Here is a 13,250-nt window from a genome sequence, read left to right on the forward strand (position 1 = left end):
TTTCGGGTTCGGGCCGGGCTCGGGCTTGAATGATAGAAGCCCAATAGGGCTTTCGGGCCGGGCCGGGCCGGGCTTGGGCTTTAATACACAAGCCCAAGGCCCGCCCATCGGGCTTTGGCTTGCGGGCTTGGAGGGCCGGGCCGGGCTAGGCCCAAACGGGCGGCCCAAATAGGCCCAAAGCCTGTTTAGACACATATATATGTTAAAAAAAAATATAGGATTTTGGCTATGTTGTGATTTGAACATGAGACCTCACATAACAAACTTCAACTCTCAACCAACTGAGCTGACCAGTTTATTTGGTAAGTTTGTGAATCATAACATATTTAATAGCTTTTTCGTTTGTTTACTTCAATAAATTATTAATATGCTTATTAAGTTATTCTATAATACTATTATGTTAGTAATAGTGTAATACCATAAATAATAAACTTTTAAAATTATATACAACATTACAACTATAATAAAACATAAATGTACATATGTTTTATTATATATTTTATTACATATTTTTATAAACAAACGATGCAATTGTGTTGTCAACGATCCGAACCATTCAAATTTTAGTTCCTCACTCAAAGATAATTCGTGCAAAAAATTAGCTTAATCGGAGATGTAAAAGTGACATAATGGTGGTCGAATTAAGGAACGATCGTGGTTTTTCTAATGATGATCGAATGGGTAGATGAATGGCCGATTTTTTGTACGGATGATCTTTGACTATGAACATAGAAAATGAACGGGTCAAATTGTTGAAATCACGTTGTGGTCTTCATAATTATGGAAACAACAAGGTTTCAACGGGAAAGTTATTAGAATTATACTCTTCAAGTGTATTTATATGTAGAAGTTCACATATCGATCGTGTTTTCAACGATCCGAATCGTTCAAGTTTTAGTTCCCCACTCAAAGAGAATTCTTGCAAAAAATTAGCTTAATCGGAGATGTAAAAGTGACATAACGGTGGTCGAATTAATGAACGATTGTGGTTTTTCTAATGATAATCGAATGGGTAGATGAATTCCGATATAGCCAATTTTTTGTAAGGATGATCTTTGACTATTAACATAAAAAATGAACGGCTAAGATTGTTAAAATCACGTTGTGGTCTTCACAATTATGGAAACGACAATGTTTCAACCAGAAAGTTATTAGATTTATATTCTTCAACTCTTCAAGTGTATTTATATGTAGAAACTCATATCTCGATCGTGTTTCCAAGTTTTCAATGATCCGAACCGTTCATTTTTTAGTTTTTCACTCAAAGATCATCCCTGCAAAAAATTAGTTCAATTGGAAATGTAGAAATTAGATAATGGTGGTCCAACTTATGAACGATCGTGATTTTTCTAATGATAATCGAATGGGTAGATGAGTTCTGATTTTGCTGATTTTTTGTAAGGATGATCTTTGACAATGAATATAGAAAATGAACGGCTCAGATTGTTGAAATCACGTTGTGGTCTTCACAATTATGAAAACAATAAGGTTTCAACGAGAAAGTTATTAGAATTATACTCTTCAACTCTTCAAGTGTATTTATATGTAAAAGTGACGTAACGATGGTCGAATTAATGAATGATCATGGTTTTTTTAATGATAATCGAATGGGTAAATGAATTCTGATTTGGCCGATTTTTTGTAAGGATAATCTTTGACTATCAACATATAAAATGAACGGTTCAAATTATTAAATTAATGAACAATCATGGTTTAATAACTTTAATTATAGTTGTATTATAAAAGTTGTATATATACATATACATTTATGTTTTATTATAGTTGTAAATTTGTAATGTTGTATATAATTTTCAAAGTTTATTATTTATGGTATTACATAGTATAGTTTACACTTTACACTATTACTATTTACTAATATTATAGAATTATATAATAACTTAATAAGCATATTAATAATTTATTAGAGTAAACAAACGAAAAACCAATTAAATATGTTATGATTCACAAATTAGACAAATAAACTAGTCAGCTCAGTTGGTTGAGAGTTGAAATTTGTTCTATGAGGTCTCAAGTTCAATTCATAACATAGCCAAAATCCTATATTTTTTTTTATTGAAGATATTAAACGGGCTTTGGGCTTCGGGCCGGGCTTTGGGCGGGCCTAAGCGGGCCGGGCTTTGGGCGGGCCGTGGGCTTCAAGGGGATGGCCCAAGCCCAACCCAAGAAATTTTCGGGCCGGGCCGGGCCGGCCCAAATGTCGGGCCAAATCGGGCTTCGGGCCCAATGGGCTGGGCGGGCTTCGGGTGGGCTTCGGGCCTTGGGCTATTTGGTGAGCCCTATGTGCATGTGATCACTTTTAAGCTCAATCTCAATTATTGAAAGTACAAGTTTGAAAACCAAGTAATCTCTAAATTTCAATATTAAATGGTAGTTGCATATTAATGCTAGAAAAATAGGTAGCTATTATGCAATTTTGTTTTGTAGAATATCCTTATTATAATATATTACCAATAGTATAGATACAGATTCAGTAATTAAGAATTCCTATATTGTGAAGAAGCGCATGGTTCAATTTTCATAGACTTATCTTGTATTTGCATTGCATATTTCATTGTTTTCTTTTGTCGTATTTTTTTTTTCGTGTTTATTTTTTTGTATAGATATGCATTTTGAGGGGTAAGACTCATTATGTCCCTCCTGACTAGGCGTATCTTTTATGTTTATTAATGAAATTTCCTCGTATCTTCAAGGTTGTTTTTAGCCCCTCCCCCCCCCCCCCCCCCGAATTCTAATTCTAATTCTAATTCTTGGATCCGTCCTTGCTCCCCAACCCAGCCTCCACCGCTACGGATAGCAAAATTCCCCGCCCCTGAAAATCCCCGTGGGGACCTTCCCCGATTAAGCAAGTATGGTAATACCATCCCCGTTCCCATCCCGCCCTGTATACCTATTTAATAAAAATATTATATTATATAATTATATTTTAATTTATTTTCTTAATTTTTGTTGCATGTCTTTACAATTTAATAGTGTTCTCTTTATGATTTAGTGTTATTGTAATATAATATGATGAATTTTAATGTATTTCATCTATTATATTATATATTTATATTAATTTGGTATGTTATTAATAAAACAAATTATTTTAAAAAAATAATAGGGGCCCCGAATACCCCCGATAGAGACCCGATTACCGGCGGGGCGGGTATGGTATTGGCAAACCTGCCCCGAACCCGCCCCGTTGCCATCCTTATCCACTGTCAGCCAGCGCGCGACTCCATGCACACACAACCATCCTGACACCACCACTCCCTCCTCTGGTCGAAAAATACTCCCTAGAGACAGGCCATCACTCCCCCGAACTCCCCTTACAGGTCAACCACCCACACCTGTAAGAGATCGCCGGAAAGCTCAAGCCCAGCCGAACCTGAAAATTTTTTCTTTTAAGTGGTTGTTTGGAGGGGAGAGGGAAGGAGAGAGAGAGAGAGAGAGAGAGAGAGAGAGAGAGGCTGGATGGGTCGGGTGAAAGGGGGAGGTGGCTGAGTGAGGGAAGGGGAGGGGCTGGTTGGCTGGGTGTGTTTTTTTTGTTTGTAAAATGAATAAAATAGAGATATTATAGTAATTGGAAGGGGTGTGTGTGAGAAAATTCAATGTGAAAATGTGAAGTGAAAAAAAATGAGAAAATGATGCTTAAAAAAAAAAAAGTGTACAAATAGCAGCACTCCATCTACTGATACCAACACTGAGTTAGTCAGTGAGCCAGTGAGCCTTTACCCAACGGTCCCAACCCCATTCCCTAGCCATTGACCAAGTAGCCATGGACTCCATCCCAGCCCTTCCCCAATCCCAATCCCAACGCCTTAAAACCTCCGCTAGCAAGCTCCCTATCAAACGCCAAAAACCCGACCCTCATCCCATCCTAAACCCTAACCCTAATTTCCTTTCCCCCACAGTCGAATCCATCCTCACCCCCATATGTGACGAAGACAACGACATCGTTTTTTCCGCCGAAGATGGGCAGGGCCTTGACACCAGGCCACCGCAGTTCAAGTTCCACCGAATCTGGACTGAGCCAGACGAGCTTCGCTTCCTCCAAGACCTCCTCGGCTGCACCTCCCAAGGCCTATCTTTCCCTAAAGACCTTTACCTCTTCTACGCTCGATTCTCCAACACCTGTCCCAGCCCTACACCAAATCCCAGCTCTCCGAGAAGCTCCGCCGCCTCAGGAAAAAGTTTCGAGTCGTATCGGCTCGGCTCACTCGCGGAGGGCTCCTTGAGTCACAGCTTTCGCCCTACGATCGCGCCTTGTATGACCTCTCGAAGAAGCTTTGGAGCCCCGAGTAATGGTCCACTTCACCATTTGGTAAAAAACCAAAGAGCGACGCCGATGATAATTTAGTGATGGATGAGCATCAGATGCAGAGTGTTTCGGATGATCTTTATGTCGAATATGATTATGGTGATGAGGTAAAGATGAGCGATTTGAATGTTGATTCTGGTTTTGGAGGGAATGGGAACGGTAAGTGTTTGTGGATAAACTCACACCGATCCAACAGCCAATCATGGCTCAACACGTGGCTGGTCAGATCCAACTTCGGAGTTTGACTTTTCAATGGTCAAACTTGGACCTCCACATCATCACACAGCTTGGCACCTTCTCTGCCAGCTCGGATCGGCTCGTCATGACGAATCCCTCACGCCCGGTCCGACCCGATCTGAAGATCTTCCAAAGGATTGAGTGTTTATCTTTCCTCGGTCATCCCAATTCGGTTCGGCTCGGCCTTGGGCGAACATTCTTTCAAACTCTAGTCACAGCCAGCTACGACTTGAAGGGATCACTACCTACCGGATCGGCTCGATTCGATTGTCCATGTCCGATCTGATCACACATGGGTTTCATATCTATGTATGGGAACATGTGTTCGGATCGGCTCGGCCTCCCACCGCCATTCAAAGAAGATCACGTTGGGACGAACCGCCATACTCAAGTGCACCTGACATGATTCTCTGATAGATGGGATATTCCAGCTCACAGCCATGACTATTGGGGCATTCCACCTGATCTTCCATCCTTGCATTCAATGCAGCATTGAATGCAAAGGAGGTGGGTAGCTGTGCATGCCACTGTTCATGACCGAACGCGTGGATCTTTCTCAACCATTCATTCACATGCAGGTAACTTACTCTTCACAACTTCCCTTGTCTATATAAACTAGCTTATATGCACAAATTCAGGATCTATCTATCACCAAGCAAACGTTTACACCAACTTTCACTCACCAAAGGCATACTCAACTCGCTGAGAATAAACCCAGAACATTTACCTTATTCTTCCCCATTCTCCCAAGTTCATCATATGTTCTTCCTTACTTTCATTCAAATACCTCCAAATACACATGGACTTTATCATCGGAGCGTGTTTGGCTGATACCACATCGGTCCATCTCCTTTGATCTTGTATTCCATGCAGGAAGAACTCAAGTCGACATCCACGTCATCATCCAACAAGGCTTCTGATCAGCCAGATTATCATCTCTAAGTTGTTGCATCTATCTTACGGAAATTTGCATCAACAGTAAGGAACTGTTTAGGCCCATTGCTGGGCTGGCGGCAAAGACTGTTTTGGATGTGTTTGATCAGTCTTTGAATGAGGTTCGGATGGTTCTGGTAAAACAGGGTTTGCTCTACCCTGACCCGGTTGGTTATGGTTCTGGTTCGTGTTCCTCCGATGAGGGCAAGGCTGCAGCGGACTTTGAGAGGCGGTGGCAGCTCCAACGGCTTGTGGAATTGGATGTGTTGGCTCGGAGATTGAGGTTGGTTCTCGACAACTCTATTAGGGGGCAATGAGTATGTGTAGGTATGTGTCTATATATCTAAATTTTGTATAGAAATTGACAAATGATATTGGAATTGCTCTAGATTTTGCTTTTTCACATTTTGTACATTTCCCATCATCATACGTGTTGATGCAAATTTCCGTGAGAGAGATGCAACAACTTAGAGGTGGTGACTTGGCTGATCCGAAGCCTTGCTAGATGATGATGTGAGATCTTCTTGTAAGAGAAAAAGGGTCAAAGGAGATGGACCGGTGTGGTACCAGCCAAACACGCTCCGATGATGAAGTCAGTGATGTGTGTTTGATGGCAGGTGAGGAAGAACAAAGGATGAACTTGGGAGAATAGGAAGAACAAGGCAAATGTTCTGGGTTTATCCTCAGCAAGTTGGGTATGCTCTTGGGTGAGTGAAGGTTTTTCTTTTTAAGTGTTTGTTTGGTGAGAGGTTGATAGATAGATCTTCTTTTTGCACAAATGAGTTGGTATATATAGGCAAAGGAGATTGTGATGAGTAAGTTACCTGCATGTGACTGGCTGATTGAGAAAGATCCACGCGTTCGGTCGTGAACAGTGGCATGCACAGCTACCCACCTCCTTTGTATTCAATGCTGCATTGAATGCAAGTATGGAAGATCCAGATGAACTGCCTCAGAAGTCATGAATGCAGGCTGGATTGTCTCTTTTGTCAGAAGACCTTTGTCAGGTGCATTTAAGTGTGGCGGTTTATCCCAACGTGATCTTCCTGGGAATGGCGGCGGAGAGCCAAGCCGACCCGAACACATGTTCTTATGTGTATACATGAAGCTCATGTGTGATCGGATCGGACACGGGATTCTTGACCGAACCGATCCAGTAGATAGGGGTCCTTCAAAGCCATGACTGGCTGATGCTTAGGACTTGAAGCGAGATTCCTTCCGAGCCGAGCCGAGCCGGGATGACCGTGGAAAGACGAACACTCAATTCGTTGGAAGATCATCGGTTCGGCTCGGACTAGGCGTGGAGGATTCGGCATGTAGACCCGATCTGAGCTGGCCAGGGAAGCGCTGAGCTGTGATGATGTGGAGGTCAAAGTCTTGACCACTGAGAAGTCAAACACTGAGGTCAGGTCTGACCAGCCACGTGTACAGTCCTGATTGGCTGTTGGATCGGTGTGGGTTTATCTACAAACAATACGTTTGACTTAATACATTGCCATTTGACTCATTTTTACTGGTTAAATTTTGTCATTGCGGGCAGTTGATTGATGTAATTATGTGATTACTTCCAGTATGGCAATATTTACATTTGTTCCTTGAAGCATGTTGCTTGAATCAGTAGTGAAGTTTTGCTACTGTTGTCTATAGCATGCAGACTTTATTTTTTGTGTATAAGGTGTTTGTTAGACAAATTTTATTTATTAGAGCAATGGTTAAAGGTATGTCATAAGCTGAGCACTTCCAATGATGTACCCAATGGTTAGACAAATTATTTGTTGACATTCTATCTTATTAACAGTGGATTAATTGGTTCGGCACTTCCAATGATGTACCCAGTCCACACTCTCACTCGATGAACCTGGATTCTAGTAGGTAGTTAACCAATGCAACACCCATAAAAAAAAATAAAAATGGGTTAGACTTATGTTTGAGGTTTCTCAAGTTCCTTCCAACATCATGAATGATATGTACGGTTTTCAATGTTTCCAACCCCCATTCAAAGCCACTTACTGTTTCTTCTGGAAAAAAAAAAAAAAAAAAAACAATTGTCCTTTTTCTTCTCAATCCCTTTGTTACTGCATGTTATGTTCTTTAGATGTGAAGCCTCATTCTTCACACCAGGTATGACTAAAACTTCTTTCGGATGAAGAAAGTAGTATAATTTACACGATGTATAATTAAATGTACTTCATTGTAATTCTATTGACAAGTTATGCGTGATGTTTTGCAAGTTTTTTTATTGAGTGAGGTTGGTTGATGTTAATGAAAAATGCGTTAAATATTTGCTAGATTATGAATTTTAAATTGCATGGGAGGTGGAAACCCTCAGGATGTATGAAATTATACTTTAAGTGGAAAAAAAGGTACTAAAAAGAATGGGAAAAAATCAGTAAATATCAAATAGCACCCAAAATTTTGAGATGAGTACTAATGTCTTCCTTATATTTTTAAACTATGTCCCTCATGAAATTTGAGATTTTATTGGCCCCTCTATCAACTTGGGCTGTCAAAAAAATCTTAACATGGAGTGTAAGTGTCTATGATAGAGAAACACTTCCATGGGACCATCCTATATGTTTATGTGTCTATCTTTCTCACATGATGAGAGATAGATACGATGGACATATAGGAACGTCCCATGAAAGTTTTTCTCGTATATGACACGATGATGATGTGGCTAATGGATGCATGCATACCCTCTCTTATTGCCTCACATGTTAAAAACTTTGAACTTTCCCCTCTCTCTCCTCCCTCCTCGATCTCCCTCCTCTCTTTCTTGCTCTCTCCTTCACCTCCCACAACCACAACCACATCCACCCACCTCCCTCTACTTCAACATCCTCTCCTCTCTCTCTCTCTCATACTTCAAAAACTATTTGCCCTATAACTTTCGTGGTGAGTCAAGAGACTTTTAAACACTCCAGTGATGTGTGTGATAGATACTAGTATACTCGGACCAAAAAAAAAAAAGATACAAGTATACTAGTCTGTTTTTAAAACTGTGTATATGACACTGTATGCATTTAGTGTATACTTTGAAAAAAGAAAATTAAAAACTGCACATAGGAGCATGGTGCCCATGTGATCCATATATTGTTCTATAAGGCTTGCTCGAGGGAAAGTCTTGATCCATAAAAAGCAGAAGAAACACGCCTCTCGGCAATCACACCCAGCTACTCAACTCATTGATGATTTTTAAAGGGAGAAAAATTAACTTCTGTAGGATGGAGTCATGTTGAGAGAGATAGACATGACATAGAGGCAGGGCGTAGTTTTTTCTTAATGGACATCATCTTTTATGCAAAACTCATTCCCTACAAAGATCATATGGCATTTTGATTCTTCTATTAAAGGGAATGAGGCGTCTACCCCAAATCTTAGGGATTCATGAGAATGTGAAGGGTGGATACAAATCTTGTAAAATGTAATGTTTAACACCACTTTTTTATTTATAAAATGTAATGTTTAACCAAACTTCTCTATCAAAATTTATGAAAACCGTACCTAAGCCTTCATGAATTAAATTATTGAAGAAATTAAAACAGGTCAAGCTCGTAAAGCTCTTGAGTGGCTCCTATAAAGTTTATATTAGACTTTATAATTAAAATAATAAAGTTGGATATGTTATCAGTTGTCAATTAAATCCAAATTATGTGAGTGTACAACTAAAAGAGTTAATTACACTTACACCCCCTGAGGTTTATCGTATTTTCACATACACTTTCTGGGGTTTCAATAATTACATACACTCCCTGAGGTTTATCGTCTTTTCACATACACCCCCTGAGGTTTCAACAATTACATACATTCCCTAAGGTTTTAAAATTATTGCATATAACCTTCTATAAGAAAAAAAAATATATATTTGTATTCAGGTTGGACTTTTCACCTTGAATAATCTTATTAGGTTATTTAATCTTTTAGCATGCTTTTTTGCATAATTTCTCATCATTTTCGTCTCACTATAAGGAGTTATATGTAACAATTTTAAAATCTCAGGAGGTGTATGTGTAATTATTGAAACCCCAGGGGGCGTATGTGAAAATACGATAAACCTCAGGGGGTGTAAGTGTAATTAACTCCAACTAAAACCTGGTTTAATGCTCGTCTGCATATAGCCAAGCCAAGGTCAAGCTCGAGATTGTTACACAAGTAAAGCTAAACAAAACTAAGTTCAAGCTTGAGATTGTTGCACAAGCAAAGTCAAACAAAACTAAGTTCAAGCTTGATGAGGAAGAAAAACAGGCTTTTTTACCAAAACACCACTTGGACTACAGGGAGTGTGCTCTCATACCTTTCAAACTTTTTTTCTTGCCAATTTATCACCTGAAGTTATCAATATGTGCCAATTTGCCACCTGACATCCATTCTTCTGTTAAATCATCAAAAAAATTTCCAATCTTCTCATTTTGTCCATGAATACAATAAAAAAATAATATTATTTTAAAAACTATTTTTAAAGTATAATTATAAAAAAACTTAAAAACTAAAAAATAGAAAAAGGAAATACCCTTAAAGTCTTTTTTTTTTTTTTCTAGTGGGTTTAATTAGAATTTTTTTTTTCAATATTTCAAAGGCTTTTATCATATGAATTGATAGAAATACCCTTAAAATAAACAGAAAATTTAACTGAAGTGATGGTAGGTGGTAAATTGGTCAATATGTGAAAGTTCAGGTGGTAAATTAACAAAAAAAAAAAGTTTAGGTGGTATTTGACCACACCCTCTATAGTTCAAGTGGTATTTGAGTAAAAAAGCCAAAAAAATACATAAACATTTGGGTTCCATTTGAGCATTGCCGCTGAAGCTCATTTTTTTGGTAAGTAAAAGTTGATTGAAGTAAGAGAGCTACATCTGGAAAGGCAACAAACAAACACAGAACAAAAACAAAGGAGGCTAAAAATTCAGCAACAATAGTTGCTTCACCTTTCAATTGATAAAAGAATGCCAAGGGAGTCTATTCCAATGCATGCCGCAGTGCTTACAAAGAATAGGAGATCAGATTTACTTCAAAGTGGGCACAAGCAAAGAAAAGATAGTCATGATTCTCAATATTGCAGCATGGCAAAGAATGCAGGCTGTGTTGGCATTTGGAATATAAGCATTGATGCGATCAAGAGTGGTGAGTCATCCTCTAATCGCCAACCAAAGGATAAAACTCAATTTTGGGATGTTTCGACTGTAACATACCAAACCAGACCAAGGCACCTTGGATTTGATGAGAAAATCACTAGGAGCAAACCAATTTGATGGTACCAAAAATTGGCTTAGAAGCTAATTAATGATGTTACTAATAAAAAATAAAAAATAAAAATAGAGATTGAATCGCGCTCAATGCTCCTTCATTGATTGGCAATGGTTGGAGATGGAGGCACTCAGAGAGGATGGGGAGTACCTGCAAAAAAACACTCTTGATGCTCAAGTTGGTAAAAATTCTCGTTGAGAGAAAATCTAGAGAGAATTCTAAGTACGGAGAACAAGCTAAAAATTAATGAATGAATTGATTAAAATGAACAAAGTTGTTATCGAAATAGAAAGGGCTACCCCTCTATGACTTCATATAGTTTTTTAAATTCCTACTTCACATAATAATTGTAACCTAATATAATAACATAACTAAGTCTAGTTTAATAAGGGACAATACATGGATTAAACTATTTTTTTTATTACATTAGAGGCCTAATTCTAAACTTATGTTCTCATCTTCTTCACTATTTGATCCAACCTAAAGACTTATATAGTGTATTTACTATCATAAGATATTTTTGACTATATATTGAAACTTTTAACTCACGTGTAGAAGCAGTTGTTGGATAGTTCAGTTAAAAAGACCGTACAATTACTCACAATGCACCTAAGTTCGATTTCTTCTTTCCTAATTAAAAAAAAACTCACGTGTAGAATGTGTGAATACAAGCAAAATATTGAAATAGGAAGTGGAAGATTTTGAAGCTTGAGCCAAATGGTCCCCAAGCCCTTTCAATTCTTGCTACTTGTTTGACATGCACGGAACTTTCCAACTCCACATAACAAGTGTTCCCAAAACCAAATTGGTATGTACTGCTAGCAGGCGCCAGACAATCGATACTATCTAAGCTTTGTAAAAGTTGTAACTGCCAAAGTAGATGACAAAATTTTATAACATGGAAAGCACTTTGCTTTTCCATCCCACATTGCTTTCTTCATTTCTTAATTTCTTAATTTCTTAATTTCTTTGCGTAAAATAGACCACAAACTGACAAAGTGATGTCACACAAACTCTTAAGCATGAATTTGTGCTGACAACCATTTTTACCTGACAAGGTTGTTTTTCAATACTAAACTTCTTTTTTATACACATCACATATAAATTCATGCACAATAATAAATTTATGATGATGGAAGCCGAAGTTTGAACCATTTTTAAACAGTCTGATCAAGTTGCATCCATGGTGTATGAGTGATCACACGGTTCTTAGTCATGAGGTCAAGTTTTGATAGAATGGTTATTATATTCTAGTCTCTGTTTTTTTTTTTTTTGGTCCAATGTGATGGAGAAATACTACATACACGAAATTTGCTCACTAAATTTTGTTGGTCAAAGAATGTGGCACAATGGCAGTGTTTTATTTATTTTAAGTGTAACTCAGTGGCAAAAAAAAAAGAAGTGTAACTCATTATTTAATTTTAATAAAATATTTACCTGCATATCATCTGGTAAGCAGATTTAATGAATAAATACTATTCGATTGTGACAATTTTATGTGGGGCCAAGTATTAAATGTGATAGTTACCGAGGAGATGAGGACGGATGTTGTTGGCATTTGGGAGAGTGATTGGCGATTAGCGTAACTGCAGAGTGCATACGCCTGCTGCCTGCAAATAGCCAACTCAAAATGTTAATCTTCTTGGCGGTGATGGGTCCCACTTTAAAACCCAAAAGACAAAAACAAGGATATCCTCCTTCAATTGGCAAAAAAAAAAAAGGATATCCTCCTTCAATTGGCAAAAAAAAAAAGGATATCCTCCTTCATATGATCGTATTGCCCCATGTGGGAATGCGTTCTGGTTCTATTCCGCTTTTGCCCCTAAGGTCATGCTTGAATTACAAAGATGCCTTGAATAGAAAGGACTATAGATTGAAAATTTGAAACGCATAATGGCATTTACCTGATAAAGCCAATGAATAAGGGCAAATCCGTCATCAACATACACATAAATATAAATAGACCAAAGTTCATTTTTGGTTTATGTATTTTGGGTTAAATTTTACTTTAGTTTACGTAGTTTTAATTATTATAATTTTAGTATTGTAGTTTATAAATTGTTGTAATTAAAAGATATTTTAACATTTTTGGTTATTAAATTGTTAAATTTGTTGTGCTTTAGTTATTTACTTTACAAATTATTTTAATTTTGATTATGTATTTTACATACTATTAGTGATTTAATGACTAATTTAACAAATTAATTAACAAAAATGTTAATTTATCTTTAAATTGTAACAATTTATAAACTATAATATCAAAATTATAAAGTGAAACTTAACTCAAATTAAAAGAATAAAAGTCAAATTAAGCCGTATCAAGAAGCCACGTTTCTCAGACCCAAAAAAAAGTAAAGCCACGTGTCCTTTGTTTGACAATCGACAGAGTCCCTTCCCTTCTTGTCCTTTCTCCGAGTCGCCCTCATTTCCTCCTAGTGATCTCGACGTGACCACTTACCACACTACTCACTACTCAGTTCACTCTCTCTTGAGGGAGAAGATATAGAGAGAAAGA

The 13,250-nt window shown here is 37.8% G+C and overlaps 1 pseudogene; it reads left to right on the top strand.

Annotated features, from left to right (window-relative positions):
- The first annotated feature begins 3,765 nt into the window (after nucleotides 1-3,765).
- On the top strand, nucleotides 3,766-5,917 carry LOC147286400 (uncharacterized; annotated as a pseudogene).
- The last annotated feature ends 7,333 nt before the right edge of the window (nucleotides 5,918-13,250 follow it).

This window comes from Dryas octopetala, chromosome 4 (genome assembly GCF_963921425.1).
Source record: "Dryas octopetala chromosome 4, drDryOcto1.1, whole genome shotgun sequence".
Classification (NCBI taxonomy): Eukaryota; Viridiplantae; Streptophyta; class Magnoliopsida; order Rosales; family Rosaceae; genus Dryas; species Dryas octopetala.